The 18,422-nt window shown below is 52.1% G+C and overlaps 1 pseudogene; it reads left to right on the forward strand.

Annotated features, from left to right (window-relative positions):
• Nucleotides 1-178: 178 nt before the first annotated feature.
• Nucleotides 179-18,422, forward strand: part of LOC141577679 (trafficking protein particle complex subunit 9-like) — a 141,119-nt pseudogene continuing 122,875 nt past the window's right edge.

Consider the following 18,422-nt stretch of genomic DNA (forward strand, 5'->3'; position numbering starts at 1 on the left):
GGAGCCAATGGGAGCCAGGGCTCGGCCAGGACGGGGGCTGGGGGGAGGCTTATGGGGCAGCTGGGCGGGGCCGGGGCGGGCGGTGCCGAGCAGACGTCCTCACCTGCAGCTGGCGCCGGCCGGATGCTGGGGCGGTGCTGCCACCAGTGGGCGGGGCTGCGGGGCGGTGGGGCAGCGGGGCGGGGGCACCCTCACCAGTCCGTGTGTGTGGCTCAGCCTGGGCTCCGCGGCCTCCCCTTGCACCGGACGTGGACCCAGGCTGCCGTTGGGCAAGATAGAGGACTGAGCCAAGGCACAAACGGCTGGCCAGGTAGGGCACCTGAAGTGCAGATCCTCCAGGCCCGCTGCCGGCCTTGAATTCACGCTGCTGGGCAGTTTCCAAGGAGACGGGATCTGTCCTAAGAGGGGAGATAGGGCAGGGGTGCCAGATGCCGGGTTAGCTGCGGTCTTACAGGCTAGCCACGGTGAGAGTGTTCAGAGAAGCCCCTGTGTTGGCGGGGCTAGGAATTTGGGGTATGGGGTGGGGATTGTGTGTGCCATGCTCTGTGGTCTCCCCAAGAACTCTCACCCCCAAGCAAGGGACCCTGCTCCCTCCACCATTCACTGCAAACCCTGCCTTCCCCAGCACCAATACCCCTGCCCCCGGAGTGTCCCATGACCTCTCCCCACACCGGGCACCGTCCCTGTTACAGGTACTGAGGTCCTGGTGGTTCCAGCCCGAGGGTGGGGGCTGTATCTGACCAGTTAGGATGCCTGGAGCTTTGTATGAAACCTCAGAGCATAATGCAGACGTGCACAGAGGCCCCTCAAACAGGATTCCCTGCATGGCCCTCCCACCACGGACCCACAGCGCAGCTGCCACACCAGGCCAAGCCTGCTGGAAGACCGCTGGTCCCTCTCATCCTGTCCCTGATCAAGAGTGCACCGGCCACACTGCTGGGTATTTAGGGGGCCTTAGAAGAGCAGCTGGTATTTTCATGGGCAAATATTTGCTCTTTTGGGAAGATTTCAGTGCAAAGGGATGTAGGATATGCTTTTTCTGTTGCCCTGAAACTGGTGACTAGGATGCAAACTTAAGTCAAAACAGGTTTTAGAGAGAGCTGCAAAATATCTAACCCAAAGATCACTGTTCCCCAGCAAAGGCAACACCACCTGGCCGGTGGGGTCCTGGTCCCTCATTCTGGAGGTTGGGGTTTGCACCCTCCAGCTGGGACAGAGCCCGAAACAGCTCTGAACACGCTCCAACAGGCTTTCCCAGCAAAAACGGCCTTTATTTTGAATCTGGGTGAAGGAACCAGCTGAGACATCTGAGTAAATCTTCCTGGGTGTAACCAGGCCTTTTATGCTGAATGAAAGAGCGGCTCTCCACATGCTAACTTCTTAGAACTGAATGTGTGTCAAAACCTTCATGCATGTAGCATGTTGGGAACAGCGTTTCATGGTGAGGGGAACTATATAACTTACATGTGTATGGGGAAGCCCTCACTCCAACCGGCTTTTCCTGCGCACACTGCCTTTATTTCGAAATTGGCTGTTGCTGAGAAATCTTGGTAAGCTTTCCTAGGTGTAACCATGCCCATTATGCTGGACGAAAGAGCGGCTCTACACTTGTTCACATCTCAGAAATGAATGTGTGTTGAAGCCGTCATTCATGTAGCGTGTTGGGAACACAGTTTCGTGGTGAGAAGAACTATGTAAATTACATGTCTATGATGAAGCAATTGCTCGAAATGGGTATTCCAGCGCATACTGCCTTTATTTCGAAACTGGCTTCTCAGAAGACCTGTGGTCTCCACTGCAGGTCTGTCTCCAAGCTCTGGGCCAGCATGGTGACTCTGCTCCCCCTGTCTATTCTGGGAGGTCTAGGGGTCCTCCATGGCCCTTCCACCATTGTTTCTTTTGGAAACACCCCACAGATGAAATGGGCCTGAGAACAGGAGAGCTGGATGCCAGCAGCCACTGCCCAGTTTGTGGCTCCTGGGAGGGGCATCTCCTCTCTGTGGGCTCTGATCTCCCCTACCCTCTCCCCTACCCCCACCCCTCTCCTCCTGCATTTCCCGATTGATCCCTGGATAATGGTCCATACCAGGAATGACCTGGGAGAGGTTTTATGAGTCTTTAAGGGAAAAAAAAAAAGAAATCTTTAAACAAATTACTGAAAGTAACTTCCAGCTTTCCCGGGAAAGCCCTCTTTCCAATGTTTAAGGCTAGTTGACAGGGTGTCAAATTGCCTAACCACTCACATCTGAGCAACTGCTAACTCTTTCCAGTTCCCCGCAGCATCCACCTCTGGCAGCTTGGCCACAAGAGGGCAAGAAAGCTCTTTCCCCATGCCAGCTCCAGCGTGGCTTTGGAGGCAGTGGAGGCTGAGAGAAAGGGCCCCGCCCTGAAGTTTGGGGGGCCTCCAGCCACAGCCAGAGGAGCAGGAGTTTTCAGAGTGCCCCAGGAGGGAAACCAGGCAAGGCTGCCTGGCCCAAGTCTTCCCTGCCCAGAGAGCCCCATGAACTGCTTTGGGCCCCACTACCCATTTGGGCCCCCTGCAAAAAGGTACCACGGGATCCACACATGAGAAGGCAGAAGGATGGCCCTTTGGCCTGGGGTCCCAGCAGGTGTGTCCTGTGATACCTGTGGCCACATATCTTCCTTGTCTCTCCAGGTCAGTGAAGGGTCTGTGCTGGGCACCTTGGTGTTCAGGAACATGGGAACAACTCTAAACTCAGAAGGACAGAGAGACTCTGCCTGGAAGCAAGGATTCCAGGGAGACGCCTTGCCCAGAACTGGGGGACTGTGTGCTGAGTAGACCCCTGAAGGCAATGTGGGGCTGTGGGGTCCTCATCAGAGAAGGGAGCAGGTGTGCTTTCCGGGGGTGGAGCCCTGCTTTGTCCAGTCATGTCCTTGTGTAAGACTCATTTACAAACACCTTCCAGTCCACCTAGGGGTGGCCTCAGAGTTGGGGGTAGAGGAGGAGAGTGAAGGGTGCAGACTTAGGGCCCCCTGACCCACCCAGGGAGCCAAGGGTCAGTGGGAACATCGTGGGAGTCTAGTGCAGGGGTGGAGGACGAGAACTAAGAACATGCCAAGTCATGCAATAAAGTGACCTGTGATCACGAGACACAGGTGGCTGTACACCAAAGGAGGGAGATAGAAATTTAGACCCAAGCTCTGAGAACCTTGAGAGGGGCTGGAGGGTCCCAGGAGCCCTGAGGAACAGCTCTTCTAGGGGCACAGATATCCCAATAAACACATTTCTCATGGATGCTTTTTGGGGTGCAGAGTGAGTTACCAGGATCCTAAAACTAGTATGGAATCCCACCCCCTTGTTCATCACGATTCCTGGCAATAAATTGCTGTCATTTGTTCCTGGACATGCACAGGGGAGGTGACTGCTGTGGTGGTCACTGCAGGACTAGAATCTTCTGGTGTGGGCTCTGTGACCACAGAAACCCAGGGGGATTTCTTAACGGGAGCACCTGGAGTCCATGCCTGCAAGGACCACCCTCATGGGATGGCCAATGATCCCGTGGTACCCAGGTCACCAAGTGACGAATTTGTGAGGTTGCCTGGGGTAACCTGGGGACATGTAGGTTTCTGTGGTCAGCACTTGGGCCCAGCACTGCGGGATGGTCTGCACAAAGAGGGGCCTGCCCTCCTGATGATGGCTTCTAACACCTGCAGGGAAACTGCTCCCTGGGCGCCTGGAGGTCCATATTGAGAGCGTCCTGCCAGCCATGAGGGATCACCTTCCCCTGATGCAGAGGCAGACCTCTCCCCCTTGAGGCCCAGGGGACACCTGGCTCAGGTCCCAACTGTGTGCCCTGGACACACAGAGCCCCAGATCTCTGGCACAGACTGGGGTGTGGTTGTGTCGGGGCAGAAAAGGCCCAGGTAAGGGGCTCATTCAGGGACAGAGGCCACTCTGCAGGGATACTGGACCTGGCAGCAATACACTGCTTCAGAACTTACCTGGGCTGGGTTTCCAAGCTGTGGGATGGAAGGGCCTCTCCTTCCTGCGGTGCAGTGGGGGGAACAAGATCCATCGTCAATATCAGCCCTGAAAATGGAGGCTGCACTACATCCATTCCTGGAAAGAAAAATCAGGCCCCTCCAGTCCAGGTGACTCAGAAAGCCAGTCAGCAATGTTCGGGGCCCCCAGTTTAGGCTTTGAATTAGAGCTGAGCGGCTCAGGAGGCCAGATCCCTGTCCGTGGATCCAGGAGTAGGCTTTCTGCTGGGGGACAGGATCCTCACAAACACCTGTGTCTTTGTGGGACTTTCCCCTCTGACCAGCTGGGAGGCAGGGTGCAGTTGTGGGAAATGGTGTTTCCATGAGCAGAGGGCCACCAAGTGGTGGGGGCACAGGAGACTGTGAGAATGAGTCCCGCAAAATTTCTGGAATCAAAAAACTGGCAAATGTGAAAAAGTGCATAATTTGTTTTATCGAACAGGCTGCTTATGTACGTTTGGAGGGCCAGGTTCAAAGACTCTGCATCCATCCAGGACAATAGCATCAAGAGAAGAACAGACAGAGCAGAAGAATATCTGGGGTTTCCCCCAGGAATGAGGTGGAACAGGGATTTCTGCAGATTTGCAAGGCGTCCCCTACCACTGAGCATGGGGTTACAACCCCACGTGACCACCGTCGTGTTTGACTTGGGCTCTGGATCTGGCCTGCTCATTTATTCTTCCAGCTGAGTTCCAGAAACTCAGAGGGTGGACTTTGAGGGGCTGCGTTTGGAACCTAGTGAGGAGCTGGATGGTCCTTTATATTGAGTCCCTTCAGCCTAATCACCGTAGCTGACTCCCAACACCCCCCAGGCACCCAGGGTGGCTGTGGAGGGAGAGAAAGCCTGGCAGGCGACCTAGGGGTCCCACTGCTCTGTCCCTCCCTTGTATTCATTCCCTTTCACCCCAGAAGGTGTGATTGTCTCGTGTCATGGTGGCCACCGTAGTGTCCCTCCCAGTAATCTCTCTTCTCCATCAGGTGGGGTTCCCAACCCCACTCAGCCTTCTCTCTGCATGGATGCTGAAGGACCAGGACCACCTGAATTTCTGAGCTTGAGCAGTAAGGTGGAAAAAAAGAAACCAATGGAAACAAAGAAACAAGTTATTGTGGCAAAACTGCCCACCACAGAGAAGCTGCCCTGAGTTGAAGGGAGGGTGTGGGCATGCCCATTTGTTTCCTGTCTCCCAGTGCTCTTAGCTTTCTTATTGCAGACCTGCATGGTTACAACAAAATGATCTGCAAAACTGAAAATATTTACTCTCTCGCTTTTACAGAAAAGGCTGGCCAGCCTCTGGGCCGGTACCAGGCAAGTGATTGGAGTCCCTTTCAAGTTTGGAAACATCTGGGCAGGCCCAGGTTTGCAAAAGTCTTTAAGAGTAGTTACGGAGTTTTGCTTCTAAAATTCTTTACGGCTGTATATACTTCTGAGATGCGGTTGTGCTGTGTAATTCTGAGCCGGGATTTTCTCAAACTGTTTCTCACTTCTTATCCCAGACATTCCTAAATTCCAAGGGGAACTGTATATTAAGGAAGCCATGGAATTTAGGAAAAGGATACAGATCTCATTTCCTTTTAAGCATCAGTGTACCTCCATCATGGCAGTATTGGTTATGAGTTATTGATAGGGGAATTAAATAGTAACCAGATTAATAGAAAATAGGGGATTTTAGGTACACAGGTTCACCTTTTCAACATTTTTTGTAATATTTGCAGTTTAAGATGGCCATTCCTGAGAAACAGGTAGCCTCTTAGAATGAAATAGCATTTCCTCTGAACCATAATTAATTTTTATTTCGTAGACAGCTGGAAGGGTAATCACACATCACACATTTGGGGATGTCAAAGAGAAAATGTAACTTTCTGGGAGCGCACTCCCCCATCTCCCCCTGCTCTTTTCACTGTCCCATTCTCCCTGGAAGGCTCTTTCTTATCTTCTTCTCATGGCTCCAGTAACTCTTTCTTCCTCCTCATCCCTCAGCTGGTAAGGTTACTTTTCTACTTTGAACAAGCAAACAAGCCAACAGAAGAGAAGTTTCACAAGCAACTCCCAGCACATCCGCTCACCTAGTGTTGTCTGTGACCTCACTCTCGGTGCCCCACCTCTTATTACAGGTAACATCGAAAGCCAATTCCTCAAAAAGTCCCCAGGGCCCCATCCCTCCCATCTTCTCTGGGTTGTCACTCCCAAAACCATCCTCTCTTTCACTACCTCATCTTTTTTGTTCTCCTGCTAGTTGGCTCCCAGCAGTATATAAACTTCCATCTTCTTAAAAGAAACAAACAGCACTCCTTGACCCTAATTCACCCCCACCAATTGCCACCCTGTGTCTTTGCAGCAAATATTTAAGGAGTTGTTTAAACTCACTGTCTGCATCTTCTCTTGAGACATCCCCTTTTACACCCACTCTGGCTCTTCCCCTGATCCCTCGCTCTATGGAAACTGCTCTGTCAAGGCCATCAGTGACCACACGTTGCTAAATATAGCGGTCAATTTTCAGTCCTCATCATGCGTAGACCCTCGGCAGCATTTGACCCAGCTCTTCCATCCCTCCTCCCCCGTGTTCCTGCTTCACTTAAACTCCAGCCCATCGCTCTGTCTGTTTTCTGCTTTTGGTCTACTGGCTGGTCCTTTGCCAATGTCTCCTCTTTTTCCCAAACATACACTGTGGGTGTGCCCCAGGGTTGGCTCCTGGGCCTCTCATCTCTCTCTCTGCTATTCCTTTGGTGGAAGCAACCCAGCCTTGGAAATTGGCATGCCATCAATTTCTCGATTTCTCCAAAACTCCCTGATTTGCCCTTTCCATCTGGACCTTTATCCCTGAGACTCACATTCTTTTTCTTTCATTAATCTTGCTTTCACATTCATACATATGTTGTACTATGTAATTACTTTTCCAAATTTTGTATCAGTAAATATGTATATCATGTAAAATGCTCAAATCTGTATTATTTCCACTAAGATGCTTATTCTACCTTAGAACCTTTCTGCATTTCTGTATTTATGTGAAAAAAGCGAATAGCATTTCTACAAGCCTCATAGTTAAACAGTGTGTTTGTTTGGGGCTATTATGTAACATGAAATAATGATACATTAACATAGTCCTTTTTCATTTATTTTTATGTAACACCAAGATGAGGTTTTTGCACTGAACACTGGTTTTATTGAAATTTTACCTACGTTATGGACAGTCAGTTTATGTGAAAGCCCTCATTTCTCCCCTTTCTGATATATTTTCCATTTGGCTATATATAACATATACCTTGGCATGAAACAAACTTCCCAAATCATTCACATAATACTATTAATACATTTAAATTATATTTTTTAAATGTTAGAAAAAGAAAACAGACTCCTCTACCTATTAGGCATTTCTGTGGCAATATGTAATACACATCTTAACCATGACATTGAAGAACTGAGCTGATACCAGCCCCTTTCCACCTTCTCAGCCCCACCTTGTCCCATCCCTTGTGGATGGAGAGGACATCCCTCCCATTGTCCAGGTCCAGATGTTGGAACAATGTTCTTTCTGTCTTTCTCTTACACACACAGACAGCAAATCCAGCTTGTTAGAAAATTCTGGGTATTCTGTCTTCATTAACCACCTGCTCCCTGCTCCCCGCCCTCCTAAGAGCCACCTTCAGCCCTTCCTGGACACCAATAGCCTCCTGTTTCCATCTTTGCTTTCCTACAATCTCTCATCCACACAGAGTCAGAGGGAGCCTGCAAAAGCATACATTGATGGGGTGGGTTTAGTTCAGTGGTAGGGCGCATGCTTAGCATGCAAGAGATCCTGGGTTCAAAAATGATTATAAATCAATAAAAAATGTTAAAAAAAAAAAAGAGATCCTGGGTTCAATCCCCAGCACCTTCATTAAAATAAATAAATTACCTCCCACAAAAAAACACAAACACAAAAGCTTAAGTTGGACTATATCACCCCTCCCCTCAAAACTCACTAAACGGGTCATCATTTCATTAGGAGCCAAAGTCGTCACAAAGGCCTCAGGACCCGGCGTGCTCTGCCTCTCTGCCCACACTCTCCCCCTCACTCAGGGGGCCTCTGGCTCCGGCTCTTCCTTCTTCCTCCGGATCTATTCTGCTTCAAGTTCATTACTCCGTGAGATCTGCCAGGATTGCCTTATTCCCTCCTGCCTGCCTCCCACCCCACCGCCATCACCGGAGTTTGCTCATATCACTCTTTTTTTTTTTTTAATTTTTCCAAGCTCTTACTACCCCCAACATGCTGCCTGTTTCCTCTACTAAAACTCTGAGCCCCCAGTGATGGGGAGTCATGTCTATTTTGTTGACTGATAAAGCCCGAGAACCTTGTGAATTGGTCTAGTTAGGAGATTCCCGTACGTAGTAGGAGCTTATACACATTTGCTGAATGACTGTAGATGCCCTGGTCCAATCCGATGGAGCACTTCTTTGTCCTGCTCAAAGAATAACTGTCCTTTCCACCTGAGAGGGGGTGACAACTTCCTTGGTGATCAAAGGCAACATCTTTTTGCTTTATGCTGTTAACCTTAGGCGGGGAGACTGGGGGATCTTCATATATATTTTTAAATTTGGTTCACTCTGCAGTTTGTCTTTGGTCTCTGTATAATTTTGAAAAACTCTTTATGAGTGATCATTCTTCCATCAGATTGAACAGGGTCCAGGGGGAAGGACCAAGCCTGTCCCATCGGCCATCCTATGTGTCATGTCCTGGGACCCAGTGGATGCTCAGCACGTAAGTGAACAGACTGGAGTGAGTGAAGAAATGGGAGCATCTCCTTATTGTGGTGGCTGCTCTCTGTCAGATGCCTTGAGATTTGAGGAAGGGTTTACAAGTGCGGAGAGGGGAGATCAGGTCCTCTGTGCTCTTCCTGAGTGCCCTGGCTTTACCCATTCCCCCAGCCCACTCTGGGCAGCCAAGTTGAGGAGCTGGGCCACCGGAGGTTGTGCTGATCAATAATCCACCTTCACCCCAAGTCCGGGGGGTAGGGACCCATGGTTGTAGTCTCTGGAGTCAGGTCCTTGGAGGAATTCCTCACTGAACTATGTTTTGGACCTTTTATTTTTCTCTATAACCTCCAGCTGAAGAAGATTGTCTTAGACACATGGAAGCTGAGGACGCCTACTGTCCCCTCGGAACCCAGGTGGGGCTGGGAGTCTGCTGTTTGTATAGCCGGTGGGCTCGTGTTGCTTTGGGCATCCCTGTGTCTGAATTCCTGCAGTACACTCGGTGGTAAGGAAGGGGTGCCTGGCAGGGAGGGAAGTGGGTCGGGAGACTGCACAGCTGGGGAGATGTTAACCTGGGGTGTGCAGGAGCCTGCTGATGCATGGCATCTCGGTTCAGGGAACTCTTCACGCTCAGAGGGGTTCCCACTCCCGCAGGGGCCATTTGATCAGGGTGCTGGGCTGTCAGGGGACCACAGGGGTCCCAGTGAGGATTACAGTGCCTTCAGGCAATGGGAAATGAGGGGTCCAGCGGCACTTGAATTAACTGTGCACCCAAACCCAGCCCCCACCTCTTTCAGCCTTTATCCTTATCTGCAAAACTGGAATTTTATTAACCATCCCGCGGGGTCGTTGATGGGCTAGGACAGACTAGACAGTCAAGAGCTGGAATTCTTCTGTCCCCTGATTGTTTTCCTTCTTTCTGACTATTTGCTCTCACAAGCTCAGTCTCTCTGTCTCTCTCTCTTTCACTTCTAACTTTCTCTCATGCTCTGGTTTCATTTGACTTCCAACCACCGCCCCTCGCCAATCCCCAGATGAGTGAACTTGATTTCTGTGTGTCAGTTCCAAATTCGCAGGAAAGATGCTCTGTCTCCATCTGGATCTGTTGTCCAACCCATCAGTTGTGGCCAGATGAGGGAGTCCCTCTGGGACCAGTGGAGGGTCTCCGCCCAGCCCCCCAGCCACCACTTTGGGAGCACATATCTCTCCAAGGAGGAGGTACTGGCTGTGACCTTGTGTCAGTCAGTATGAATTTATGTCTCTTCTTGCCCCTCCTTCATCCTCCTAAACAAAGATGAAAATTTAACACTCCCGGGATTTGTGTCATGGAACACGCAGGGTGGGGGCTAAGGGGGCTGGAATCTCTGCTGCATTTAAGGGACTACAGTGAATCCCCAATGAGAGCCTGCAAAGGGAACACCATCACCCCCACCTGGCACTTATGGTGCTGAGTCTGCGTGATGTTGAGCTAGGCTTCTGACCACAGCTCAGGGGTCTGGTCTGACCAGTTAGCCTTTGAAACCAACCAGCTTTGGATTCCTCAATCCCTCCCTGAGGTTTTACCTGAACCACCAGCTTCTGCATCTCTGAAGACAGATGATGAGGACCCTTCACGTAAGCCGTTCGCACAGCCCTGTGCAGGCCTTTGTGCTGCACGGTCTGCCCGGCGAGATAACTGAGGTTGGTATTTTACTGATGTTAGAAATAGTCTGGTTTCCCTATGTACTGTTTCACTGAACAAGCAACAGAAGCCACCTCTCGCTGATAAAAGCAAAAAGGGACTTAATGAGAAGATGCTGGGAGGGTGTATGGATTGGCCAGGACCGGAGCCAACCCAGGAGCTGTAGGAGGTGTTAGGGAGCCCCAGGCACCAGGCCGGGCTGGGTGCTACCGGGCCCCCTGCCACCCCAGAAGGGACCCCTCTCCACCCGACCCTCCACCTCACTCACTGCAGGTTCATATCCCGGCAGGGCCAGGTCACACTGAAGCCACCAGCACACACCTCAATGGGGGAGTTGACACCGTCTCAGCTGAGGGCGTGCCCGGTGTGGGGAGAGGCCCAGTTAGAAGAAGGCGGTTCCCCTACTGTTCCGAGTTAAGGTGCAAGTCAGTGCCCATCACTCAGGAGAGCCAGGCTGGACGGACCTCATTGCGGTGACTAGGCCGTCTGAGTTCACTTAATACTTTCTATGTTTGAAGGCCCTGGAGGGAGAAAAAGTGAAGTTTCTAGAACTTATTTTGTGTTTCCCATGTACCAGGTGCGGTAAGCAAGCCACTTCAGACAAGACCCAGAGCAACCACGTTAATAGGCCACGGAGCAAATAGTGCAGTCAGGCCTCTGTGGACCCGAAACCCGTGTCCCCATCAGCTCAGTAGTTACCAGTGGAAACTGGGGGGATTTATGGGACTGTGTGCTCCTGTAGGGGCTGGGATGTGTGTGTTTAAATCCACATCTTCAGAAACTCTGCTAGAACCACAGCCACTTATTGCACGGAGGCAGAGGAGGGGAGGATTCCAGCCTTTGTTCCAGCTCGTGTGGAGCTCAGAAATTTCTCCTTCTGTCCTGAAAACAACACCAGAGCTGAGGGAGCTGCAATCCCACTGTACTTCTTAGATCCCAGAAAAATGAGGGGAAAATCTGCTCCCAACACAGAGAGGCAGCCAGGCAGGCTTGGCGAGTCACGGCTCCCAGGGCAGAACCCGCTTTTGTAACAACCCCCAGGGCAGGCAGATTTAACAGGTCCCTGAGGCCAGTGGAAATCTCAGCGTGGGGAAGTCCGAGTGTGACAACTCAAGGGGGCCAGTCAGAGGGGCCCCCTGCTCTTTTTCATGTATTTTACCTCCAGGACCGTGTCCTGTTCTCAGAATGAAGGCCTCAGAGGATAACTCCTCATGCTTCCTGCCTGGAAAGGAGAAAATAACTCTATTGAAATATACCCAAAACATTCTGTTTCATTTGGGGAAGTTGTTTTTTGTTTGTTTGTTTTTTTAATGAGAAATTATTTTACCAGAGCCTAACCAACCTGGGAGAAGGGAAATCCCTTCTGTCTCACCCAAATTGGGGTGGGGGGAAAGAGACACACTTGTGGAGGTCACAGCTCAGGGCATAGGCTCAATGAGAACTAATCACAGGACTACAGATGCCCTGCTCTGTCCTGCTCCCCCAACACCTTACCTCCATGTCAGTAGGGCCCCTGTGTAATAACAGGAATAAAACTAGAAGAAGTAAATGTCTCAGGAGTGTCAAGGGAAAACCCAAAGACAGCGGGGAGATGAAAACAAGGACACACAGGCTGTTTTAGCCTCTCACACCAATAGCTGTAGCAAACTACACACAGCCCATCCCAGTAGATAAACAGAAAACCTCACAGAAGAAATTATTTATTTTGGTTCTCTTACCCAGTGCATTCCATGGTGCATCCTCGCCTAGAATTGAGTGGAAGCAAGTCCATCTCAGAAGGGACATAACTGAAGAGGGATGGCTTTCCAGACTCTGATGGGCAGAGAGAGCTGCAGCCTGGGTGAGAGCATGGTGAGGGGTGGGGTAGGGGTGGGCTGCCTTCTTCCCCAAATAAGGAAACTTCCTGAGACCAGCACAGGAGGGAGGGCCATGGTGTGGAAGCAGCCAGACTTCTTCCTGAGAACTGATGGGATGCCTCAAAGGGACCATTCAGGTACCAAAACTGGGCCGTGAGGGTGGGAGCCAGTCGGTCTGACTCAGAGCCCAGGACTGAGGTGGGCGTACAGCAGGCCGGTCTTACTTGGCTGGATCCATTTCACTTCTCCGAAGCCCTGTGTAAAACATGAAGCGTGGACGGCCTGGTGAGCACAGCTCTGCCCTCAAGACCTGTTTCAACTCCTCTCTTCCCGGAAAACAGCATCTCTGAGCCCGCCCTTGGTGACCTCAGAGAGATCACCCTAGTGGCCCAGGCTAGTGACCGGGAACATGTACCTTCCTGCAGCCAACCCCAGACGTCCACTGATGCATCATATACTGGCAAAGATGTGAGTTCCTGTGCATTGGTCTAACAGCAGAGACTCTGCCACAGGCCCAAGAGGTGGTGTGTGGGACATGCAGGGGTGCAGGAGTGTAGGCAGTGCAAAAGTGTAACTGGTGACAGGGGTGCAGGGGCTGTGGAGGGTGCAGGCAGTTCAGGGGATGCGGGGGTGCAGGGGTGCAGAAGTGCAGGCAGTGCAGAAGTGCAGATAGTGGCAGGGGTGCAGAGGTGCGGGGAGTGTAGGGATGCAGGGAGGTGCTCAGGCACGTGGCCAGGATTAGAAGGCAAGTGCACATCCTCGCAGTCAGCCTGACCCCGGGAGGCTAGTCCAATCGTTTGGGGCGGCGGAGGCGGCGGTGCGTGGGAGGCTGCCCGGGCAAGCCGGTCGATTTCTTCTCTTCCCTGCAGCCTGGCCTAGGGGGGCCTTGGCCGCTGGAGATTCGCCAGATGTTGGACTCCAGGTAAACTTGCTCCTGGGAGGTGGGGCGTTTAGGTCAGGGGGCAGAGGCAGCGACAGGGGGGCGGAGCGCGGCTGCCTCTGGCGAACTGTTGGAATAGCTGCCTTCTCCCGGCTGCCGGGCCTGGGAGCGGCCTCTGCTGCCCCTGGTCACCGTACACGCCTGTCCCGCTCAGCTTGCTGAGTGGGGACGGTGCCATTAATGTGCGGGGCCCACGGGGTTAGGGGGGCTGCCGCGCGAAAGCCGGTCAGTTCGCTCAGCTCTCCCCCGCGGCGGAGCCAGTGGCAGCTTCTGCTGCCGTAGAGGCGGGACGCCGGTCTCCAGGTGAGCTTGCCCCTGGGAGGCGGCGGCGGCGGCTGCAGGGGGAGGGGGTCCGTTCCAGGGAGTAGCTCCATTTCTTCTGTCCCGCGCGGCCTGGCCTGAGGGCGACCTCTGCCGCCGGAGATTTGCCTGCGGTCCGACTCCAGGTGAGGTTGCACCTGGGAGATGGGTGCGGTGCAGTCAGGGGTCTGGTAAGGTGGTGGCTGCGGGGATAGGGAGGCTGCCCCGGGGTAGCTTGTGTATTAGCTCCCATGTCTGTGCCGCGTGGCCTGCAGGCGGCCTCTGCTGCGCCAGGTCCCCGGACACCCCTGTCCCACTTTGCCTGCTGGGGGCGGGAGGCAGGGTAGTCAGGGTGCACGGGTGGCGGGTGTCGGGGGCCTGCATCGGGGGAGCGGGCACATTTGCTCCCATCTTCCCTGCGGCTTGTCCCAGGGGCGGTCTCTGTTGCCCTGGGTTACGGGACACGTGTATCCTAGTCGGCCTGACCCCGGGAGGCGGGCGTGGTACGTTGGGGGTGGTGGCAGCAGCGGCAGGTTTTCCCATGGAGCCGGTCCATTTGCTCCCATTTCCCCCCATGGTTTGCCCTGAGGGCTGTCTCTGTTGTCCCAAGTTCGCCGGACGTCCATCTCCAGGTCAGCCTGCTCCCTAGAGGAGGCCACCGTGAGGTCAGGGGGCAAGAGAGGTGGCTGCTGCGGGGGTAGGTGGCTGCCTTGGGGAGCTGGTGGATTGGCTCCCGTCTCCCCGATTGCCTGGTGTGGGAGTGGCCTCTCCTCCCCCAGATCACCAGACACACCTGTCCCATTCAACCTGCTGGGGGAGGGGTGCCCTGGGCGGTGCCTTTAAGGTGCGGGGGTGGCGACGGCGGGGGTAGAAGACCTGCAGCGCTGAGCCTGTCAATTTGCTCTCCTCTTCCCCGCTGCCAATCCTGGGGGTGTCCTCTACTGCCCAAGAAGCCGGATGCCCGTCTCCAGGTCAGCTTGCTCCTGGGAGAAGGGCGCGATGCGGTCGAAGGGCAGAGGCAGCTGCGATATCCGGCTGCCCGTCCTAATGGGGCCACTTCTTCTCCTCTCCACTGACCTGGCCTGGGGATGGCCTCTCCCGCGCAAGATTCGCCTGACACCCCACACCCGGTCAGGTTGCTCCTGGGAGGTGGGCGCTGTGAGATCAGGTGTTGGAGAGGAGAGAGGGGCTGCCCCTTGCGAGGTGGAGGATAAGCTCCCATCTCTCTGGAGGCCTGACGTGGCCGACCCTCGTTCCCAGGTCACGTTTCTCCGGGTCATATTGCCCCGGGGTTGCAGTAGGGTGAGGGGGCGGCGGGGTGTTTGCTGGGGTATGGAGCCTGCCGCTTGGGAGCTGGTGGTTTAGCTCCCATCTCTTCCGCAGCTTGGCCTGGGGGCAGCCTCTTTTGCCCCAGGTCCCAAAGCACAGTTTCCCTGACAGCTTAGCCACTGGAGGTGGGCAGGATGTGCTGAGGGGGCGGAGGCAGCTGCCAAGGCAGCGACGAAGGGGGCTGTCCCTGGCCAGCTGGTCAATTTGTTCCCATATCAAACTTTGCTGCCCCAGTTTCGCAGAACGCCCTTCTCCAGTTAATTCTTCTCCTGGGAGGTGGGCGCAGTGCATGCAGCCCAAGGTCTGGGCTCTCCCCTGGGGAGGGGCAGAAACCTCTTGTTGTCCTTTGTCTTTATTCTTCAGCGAAGGGGTTACTTGACCCAATTCTTAATTCTTAGGAAGTGTAGCCTGTGTTACGGAAGAGCTGCTGGACAGTGAGGTTTCTGGGTGGGTTTTCACATCAGCTGATGCCCCAGGCAGGCAGGAAAGCTATTACTCAGATCTCCTTAGTGTGGAGTTGGGGGATGGCCCCGCCATCCTCACCATGCTTTTTAAAAATGTGTTACTCCTCTCTTTTTCCTAGGTGACATTTTAGGTTATTGGGTCACAGATTGCTGGCACACTCATCCCTGTTCTCAAATATCTTTTAAACTTGGGTGAAGTGATAAGTAGGGGAAGATGATTTACTGAAAGGTAAGAATACTTAAATTTGCATTAAAGCTAAATTCTGTCAATCTTTCTCAAATGATTTTTCTCTGATTCTAAATCCACGACCTAGTGAATGTTGTACTCCTGTGTAAATCATTGATCTTCACATCACATTGGTTGAGTGGTCAGCGAGATTTGTTAATTAGATTATTCCTGAAAGGAAAAGCTCAGGCTTTTGAGAATTCCTTGTCGGATGTCACCCAGGCAGTCACAGTAGAAGACAGAGCTGATATAAAAATCCCTCAGCTGCCTGAACTGCAAAGCTTCTGGAATTACTGATCCCTGAAATGCAGGTGACACTTGATGATAATCTGGGAGATGGTTTATATGATCAGATTCTTCCAGTCCTGTAAATGGTTTCCGTGGCCCCAGCCCTGAAAGAACTGGTCTTAGGGGCCATATCATGAGGGGTGGGATGGGAAGGCAAGGTCTAAGAGCTGAAATAACTGAGATTCCACACTCGCTAAACACAGACTCCAGAGCCTAATTGTTGTCAGGTTCTGTTCTGGATTTGAGAGTGTGTTCAGACATGATTCTTGCCCTTCAGGAGACACTGCCTGCGTGGTAGTAACCTTTACATAGATCTGGGGAGGATGGCAATTAAGTAGATGGGCTGTTACGGTTCTCAGTGTGCCCAGGCTCGCTCTTCCAGGCACTCGTGGGACTAACGAGTCATCTTATTCACTCATTCACTAATTTATTACCATTGAATTGATCATTTGTCCCACAGTAAGTGAAAGAAGTTATCAGGAAGCTGAGTTTTGTCCCCTCTCCTATCACTGATTGTATCTGTCAGTCGGGCGCCTTGAGTATGCATTGTGAAATGGTGGTATTTCTTGCCCAATGGGGCTGCACTGTGAGTTTTGAGAATCAGGGGAGTCACGTGGGTAGGACAGCACCCTGACACACATGGCCACCCCACCACATGAGACAGCATTGTCGATGCTCAGGTGACCCGATGTAGACCGCTGTGCTAAACCTGAGCATGTTTAGTAATCTTGGTGGCTATGAAAATACAGACTACCCGTCCTTACCTCTGAGACTCTGAGGGTGTGCACACCAGAATTCTGCATTTTAAGAAGCACTTTAACTAAATCTGATGAAGATGATCTGATTGTCCCACTGAGAAACACTGGTGTGCGAGACACCAATATTGAGGATTCTCAGGGATCGATGTCTTTCAGGATTGTCCAAGGGTCCTCACTTGAGACTTTTGCCTTGGGTGTAATTGTATGTGTTCAGAAGTGATGTCTTTCACTTCCAGTGCTTGTCAGCATGCTCTCTGCAGGGGTTTGCTCTCAGTAGATGGCAAAAACTATGATTCTTCAGGTCACCGAGCTAGAGTGTGAGCGATATTTTATTTTGGTTTTCTTTATAGCAATGCAGAGTCTCCCGAGAACAGATTCAGACTGAACAGATTTGTGTCAGACTTTGGAAGACCGCTGGTGCCCCAGATGTTCTCTGGCAGGTCAATGACGAATCTAGGTCCATCTTTCACTGCTACGTCAATGAAGTGGGCCACTTCGACAAGGCCAAAGCTAGTATCCCAACCATAGCCCTTGACAGTGATGTTCGGCTACAGGAAGCCATCAGATGCAGCAGGTGGCCAGAGGAGGAGCCGAACGGGCTCATGAAATGTGACACCCCCAGCTTCATCAACACGGACCAGAACTCTTCCTTTGGGGAAGATGATCTGATTTTCGAACCACCGAATGTTCTAGAAAATAAGCCAGTTGCCCAGACCCCACACAAAGACTTGAATTGAGAAACGTGCTTTGTCAGGTGTCTTTTTGAAGATATGAATTTTGTCTTTGTATGGCAGGAAGTCCCCTTTCACAAAATTGTATGTGTTTTTGTCTGAAAGAGAGAAATGGAGACAGACAGAAAGACGAAGAAGCAGAAGAGAGCGCCCTCAGAAGAGAGCTAGTTAAGGTGAGTTTTGTGCCATTAAAAAATATTTGGGGTTTTGGGGGGAACAAAGTATTTACACTGTCTCATTCTCCTCGTTGGAAACCTTGGCCCCACACTCAGTGTCAGCATCCTTGAACAGGGGTTGGCACGGTGCATTTTATCTCGCGCTGCCTCTTCCACGTTCTGCCTTTAGCACGTTGTTTTGCCTCCCAGGGCTGCCACCCTTTAAACTGTAATGTGAGGAGTCTGGAGTAGATGATCCATCCCAGCTCTGCTGTTTTGCAAATTTCTGATTTCGTATTCTGATGAGGCTGGGATACACCCAGAGCAGTATAAACCAGGCCCTACCTCCTGTCTCTTGCTGGGGCATCCCTCAGGTCTGTGCCTTCTACTCAAGCCTTTACTGAGCCCAGCTTTTGTCAGGAGCCCAAGTGCCTACCGGGATGGCAGGAGACCTGTCTCTCGTGGTCACGGTGGCCGAAAATTCTATTGGTTGTGCTGAAACAGCTCTTCTGAGATCCTCCGGCCACCCTTGCTCCAACCTGAGGACAGACCTACCGTTCCTTTCCTAGGAGGAGGATCAATCCATGGTGCATTTTATGACAATCCTGTCCCCAGGAATGCACGGAAGGTTATCAGCTGAGTGAGGGGAAGTGCCTCTGTGTCTCTGTGTCCCTGTATCTCTGTCTGCTCACAGTGCCCTGCCACCGGCTACTGAACAAGAAAAGTGCTATTCACCATGCTGTGTGTTTTGCAGATTTGTAGGTGATGGTCTTGTGGCTCATGTGTGGGCTTTGTGCTGGGATGATGAAGGGCTTATAAATACCTCATCAACATGTATTCGAGGTGAACTGGTGCCACACAGACTTCATTCATGAAGGCATCAAGCCTACACACTGGTTTGGAAACAACTTGGTTTTGATCAGTCACACTGCATGCATGACTCACTGCTGATCTCTGGGTGTT

Source organism: Camelus bactrianus, chromosome 5 (assembly GCF_048773025.1).
Source record: "Camelus bactrianus isolate YW-2024 breed Bactrian camel chromosome 5, ASM4877302v1, whole genome shotgun sequence".
Taxonomy (NCBI): Eukaryota; Metazoa; Chordata; class Mammalia; order Artiodactyla; family Camelidae; genus Camelus; species Camelus bactrianus.